Raw genomic sequence first — 6,161 nt, 5'->3', positions numbered from 1 at the left:
TTTAAATTCTAGCCAAAACCACCTAAGGCTTAATCGGGGGTGGCATAAAGACACAAGGGCCTGGTTAAACTATTGGGAGATCAACGAGAATGATGCATTACAAAACATAAATAACATTAAAGAAATTGTTACTTCTAAGTTCAAAGAAAAAATGTGGTGTGAGAAAGATTTAGCAGCTAAAAGAAAATTAAGTTATTATAAGAAGGTCATCAACTCCACCCTAGAAGATCAAAAGTATCTCTCTATTTTAACTAGCTCAAAGAAGAAAATTAATATAGCAAAGATTAGAATGAATTTTCATGAGCTCCATAGTGAAACAGGTCATTGGGTAGTTCCTAAAATGCCATGGATGGAAAGGATCTACCATATATGTGATAATAGGTACATCGAGGATGAAAACCACTTCCTCTTAGAGTGCCCTGTGTACAACCACATTAGATCTCAATTTCACAATCTTTGTTAGAATACTAACTCTCCTAGCCTTTTACAATGTCAAAATTATAGTGAGCTCGAGAGGCTTCTCTCCAAGCTTTTTGAACATAGGAATAAAATCTTAAATCAAAATAGATAATTTGTTTCTTTAGGTCCGATAGACCAATGTTTGGTCTGAGCGGACGTTAACCACCATCATCATCATCACTTATAGATTAGAATTATTAATTATTATAATTAGTTGAAAGGAAAAAGAAAAAGAGAAAAACAAAGTCCACTTTGAAATCTATATTTCTCCATTATAAACACATGAGAAGTAAAATATCATATAATTTATTTCATCAATAAAATAAATATTTATTTTTGCCGAAATACCTTATTTCTATTTCTTAAATCCATGACTCCACATCATAACGGAATTTTAAATAGGATTCTAAGAATATGATACATTTGGTTATAAATTTATTAGATGATCCATGAATTTGGAAACCCACAAAATTTTAGGTTGAAAAAATTTGTATTCAACCACATTAGATTTAGTTAATCCTTTTCGCATAGAGCACTTCCAATACAAGGCAATAACATAAATAATATTATTTAATAAGAAAAATGAAGAATAAATTATGAGTCCAATCAAAATGATTTTCAAACTATTTAAAAAGATCAACATATTATAAGAATTAGAAGTTATGTTAATGCTTTTCTTTTTACCATTCCTATACTCATCTTGAACTTGAATAAATATACTTTTTTTTCGTTCATACTAGATATGATTTCTAAATGGAAACCTACAACGATCCAGGTCGATGATATCAATAATCATAATAGACTAATAAAATTTGAACACAAAGGGAATGAATCTAATTTTTATAAGAATTTTAGTTATTTTGAAATTCTAATTTTATTATTTAATTTTAAATTTAATTAAATATGTATTATTTGTTAATATATGGAAGTTTAATGGGTTAATTTATGTGTCATTCTTGAGCAGGAGCCCTGGTAAGTTTCTCTGTATGGGTCCAAATTCATCCAATGTCTCTGAAGGGAAGATAAATGGTTACTGTACGATATCATTACAGTTCATTTTTCTTATTCTGATTTATATTCATTAGTTTTCCTTTCGGAAGCTCGGATTTACGAGCTACTGTTTGGAAGAACGATAGTGGTTATGCTCATGGAAATACGTATGCGAGCTACTGGAAGAGTGTTAGGTATGATCTGGTTAAGAATGCAGCGAATTCATGATTTAACACCTCTTGGCACTAAAACCGCATATCGACATAAAAATGAAATGAAAATGGAAAATTTCTAATAGAAATAAATAATTGCAAAAGTGCATTACATTCCTGAAATACATAAACTCCAAAAGATGGTGTGAAACTATAAAACCGTGAGATTCTCTTGGCTATATAAAATCATTTGTTTATGAAAAAAACGGTCCGATAATATAAAATCCTGAGACTTGCTTGATTGTATTCAGAACCATTTGTTGATCTCGTTAAAAAGTTGAGGTGATGTAAGGTTAAGGCCATGTAGGTTAGATGCCACAGTTAACCCTTCCAAAAATATATATTTTTTTAAAAGTATATACAGTGCTTTACTTCATATTTAATATTTTCAAACTTCTGTTATTTTAACATCAAAAAATCTCAGTATCAATAATGCTTGTCTTAACATGGTAAATAATTATTTTTTCTAAATCTAATTTTGTGTATGATACTTACAAATCATCATTGTCATAGTTTAGTTGTGCGTGCTTGAAATTTTGTATATAATGCTTACATATCATGATTGTCATAGTTTAGTTGCAAGCCCACTTTAAACAATTTTTTGTTAGATGATCCAAAAATAAAATATTATCATAGGTTATAAAGTTTGAATAAAATAATTATTAATTTAAGATATTAAATTAATAATTATTTTAGAATATCAAATTATTTAATGGAGATATTTAGAATTAGTATATTGTTGTAATAAGATATGACTGTACAAATATTTTGTATCTTAGGCTCTATTTTAGGAGATTTGTTTTTTTTTTCTAAGTAAAGTTAATCTATTGATATAGTACAAAAGTTACATAGTATCCCGGCCGTGGAGGGTTCCAGCCTTAGTTAGCATACAACCATGAGAAAAATCTGAGACTCCCCCAACAAAGGGGAAACCAGTCTATTAAGCGTCCAAAAATAGACCCACATGTTCTTGAGTAAACCAAACTATCAGCTAACAGCAAGACCATCCTGAAAACGAGCAAAAAACACACTGAAAAACCACAAAACCATCCAGAAAAACCACAAACCACCCAGAAAAACCGGCCTACCATCAAATTTCCCTAAGGACACAACATCAATACAGAAAAAGAAAACCAAAGCTAAGTGAATTGCCACCTGTCAGGGGAGATATATGGCGCAAAGTCCTTCAAAGCCAAGTCAGCCATGGAAATCTCCACGACAGGACATGCCCAAGTGTCCAGGTCGTCCGCCTCGCCACATCCCTCAGCCTGACAGTCTCCCTCCCCTCTACCACCTGCATCTTGCTGGCACGACGTGTTCTCTGGACGGCTGTCCATAGTCTGCATGTCACTAGGAATGTCTGAAGCATCATGCGAGCTGCCAGCAATGGCTTTTCCATGTCTTCTATTCCATCCTCCATTGCCATTCAGCTCATCATTGTTATCTCTGTGTTGGCTTGGACCGGCTCTGTTTCTCTCCTCCAGGGAAGTAGTCATGGGTATATGCGGCTCAGGCTCTTCAGAAATGCAGATGGAGATGGTGGTGACTATGACCGAGCAATTCATGGAGCTCCGAAATCGGAACTGCATCATGTGGAGGACATGGTTTAGAGGCAGAGGGAAGGTGGCAGTGCGCATTTCTACCTCGGTGTGTCTGGAGCAATTGAGGCAGGCTCTGCCTCTGCCACTTCTGGTGGAAGAAGAGTCAAATATGGAAAGTCAATCAATAAAACAGAGGATGTAAAGTTAAAGACTAAAATAGAAGATGATAATAATGAATGTCTCTAGCATATGGATGTTTATGGGGTAGTCAACAAGGAAGGAGCAAGGGCTGGTGTATATATCTTAGACACAAATTTAAGCAGATCACAGACATATTCCTACAAGCTTAATTTCTAATGTACCCACAATAATGTAGCTAAAATGAGGCTCTTATTATGGGCTTGCAGTTATTGAAGAGATTAGGAGCCAAAATAATTTCAATTCATAGAGATTCAGAACTCATCATTAATCAAATCAAAGGTGAGTATTTAGCTAAGAATCCTAGATTGAGGGAATACAGAAATGTTGTCTTAGATTTTTTGTAGTGTTTTCCAGAGTATCAGTTCACTTTGATTCCTAGAAATCAAAATGTGTTTGTCTATGCATTAGTTACCCCAACAAGTACATGTACAATTACTTTCCACCTAAATAAGAAGTATGAGATTGAGGTAAAACGTAGACCTATTTTCCTGGACATTAGAGAAATTCTGAGGTCTAAAATGGGCCTCCTAGGAAAATTGTACGACCAAAATAAACATTATAAGAACCAATAAGATTCAAGATGATGATGTCAACCATGGGGGATAACCACCATTTTTGGGGTAAAAAACTAAAAAGATTAAAAAATAATAAAATAATAAAACTACTTTTTTAACTTGTATTTTCAACTTATCTCCCTAACAATATAACCAAATTTCAAGTGGAAGTACTCATTGTACGCAAACCTTGATTTATTATCCAAGGAGTACCCATGTTGCATACTTTCGATGGACCTTGGTATGTGAAAATTGAGAAATACATGGAAAACATGATTACAATCACGTTTTTCATGTATGTTAGGTCCCTATAATACTAGTGATTCCCCCATTACTATTGTAATTGTAGCCCTCATTGTTATTTATGTGCCCCTATTTTCCCTATAAAGTTATTAGTGTGCCCCATAGAAGCCCACTATTATTATTGTTGTGCCCTTATATTATTATTGTTACGTCGCTTTAATTATATTGTGACCCCTTAGACTCCTATATATAGAAAGAAGGTTATGTCATTAGTAACATCCAAGAATTGTTTATATGTATAATGTAAAGGAGGTTTCCCCCTCAAAGAGGCTGATTTTGAAGTCATTGAAATATATTTTCTTCTATTTTGTGAGCTGGTTGCGTAACATTTGGTATGAGATCTTTCGATTCTAGGGTTTCGCCGCTCCAAACAGGTCATCGTGGAATTTTTTCTATAACTTTTTTCTATGATGTTTCAGTAGCTGAAATTAAAACCCATTTGATCCAAAATCGAGAGGAACCTCCGGTCCAAATTTTAGATATTTTCTTGCTATATTTTCCGAGATATCATCCAAGGAAGTTAGGGTTTCGAAGGCTCCCAAATTACATCCCAAATGAGTGGTCTTGGGAAAATCATCATAGATTTCTCTCTATGTTATAGAAATAAGACGGAATTTAGTTTTCTATGTATTATTTTTAGGTCCGAAGGGTGAAACAATGACATGTGGAGGGTCATACAATTTCGCTCTACTAAACCAATCTGTAATCCGATCATTGTAGGATATTTGACATAACTCTTTCTTGAAGAATACTATATTGATTAGACTAGTGAGGTTAGAAAGCAGAATCAGAGGGCTACCAGAGGATGTAATTTCAAACCATGGATATACTAAATTACAAATATAAAATAGATTCAATATTGAGCTCCTATAGAGTGAAAAAAGGTGTGTAGTTTTTTTAAAACAATTGCATAAGTTTGGTTTGAAAAATTAGTTTGAAGTGATTCAAATGGCATAATGAGGCATAATTTTCATTAATTGATGCCTCGAAGAAAGAAAATGGAAACACCTAGTAAGCAACCTGAAATCACTACCATGACTCATGAACAAGACGAATAAATGCAACATGATATATCAAAATTATGATATCAAGTGCAACAATTTTCACTCTCACAAAAAGTAACAAAAGCTAAGATGGATGGTTTAAAGAAAGGCATGGAAGCTAATATGAATGGTGTGAAATCTAATATGGATGGCATGGTAGCTAAGATGAATGGCGTGGAAGATAAGATGAATGGTATAGAATAAAAACTTGAAGGAAACATGGAAGATTTGAAGATAGATTTGACAAAGATGATATAAGAAACTCTTACTAATGGTGATAGGGTAGTAAAGGAAACTCATGATGAGAAAAAAGAAATGTTAATCATGATTTCATAGAATCTAATGTTGGATTAAAGACCCACCATGTTCCAAAGATCGATATGACGAAGTTTTATGGCAAGGATCCCATAACATGGAAAATACAGATGGAGCAATATTTCGATCTCCATAATGTGAAAAACACACAAAAGGTAGGCATTGCAACTTTATATTTGGAACTAAATCAGTTTGTATGGTATCAATTTCTTTTCTCTCGTAGACAAATTGTCACTTGGGCAATTTTTACGGAAGAAATGATAGCACATTATGAAGATACAAAAGGCAACACCTTTTTTTAGCCAATTAATAAATCTCAAACAAAAGGGTTCAATGATAGAGCACTTTGAGGACTTCCAAAGATTGAGTATAAGGGAAAAAGATATTCTATAGGAGCATAGGATTGATGTGTTCATAGGGACTCTAGAAGCAATGAAGGCCTTTGAACATATTAAAGAGGTAATGTCCAAGAACTAGTCTTAGCTACGTTGAACTTCACAAAAACCTTTATTACGGAATGTGATGCCTCAAGAAATGGAATTA

The 6,161-nt window shown here is 33.4% G+C and overlaps 1 non-coding gene across 1 annotated transcript; it reads right to left on the bottom strand.

The window, feature by feature from the left end:
- Positions 1 to 1,375: 1,375 nt before the first annotated feature.
- Positions 1,376 to 1,483, bottom strand: LOC149196882 (U6 spliceosomal RNA). The gene has a single exon (XR_016255372.1). It is a non-coding gene; the product is annotated as a U6 spliceosomal RNA (small nuclear RNA).
- Between the last annotated feature and the right edge of the window lie 4,678 nt (positions 1,484 to 6,161).

The sequence above is a fragment of the Pinus tabuliformis genome, chromosome 2_2 (assembly GCF_031772625.1).
Source record: "Pinus tabuliformis cultivar Carrire ecotype Pingquan chromosome 2_2, CPIR1, whole genome shotgun sequence".
Taxonomy (NCBI): Eukaryota; Viridiplantae; Streptophyta; class Pinopsida; order Pinales; family Pinaceae; genus Pinus; species Pinus tabuliformis.
The sequence above is the reverse complement of the archived record's forward strand: the minus strand, read 5'-3'. Positions and strand labels throughout refer to the sequence as shown.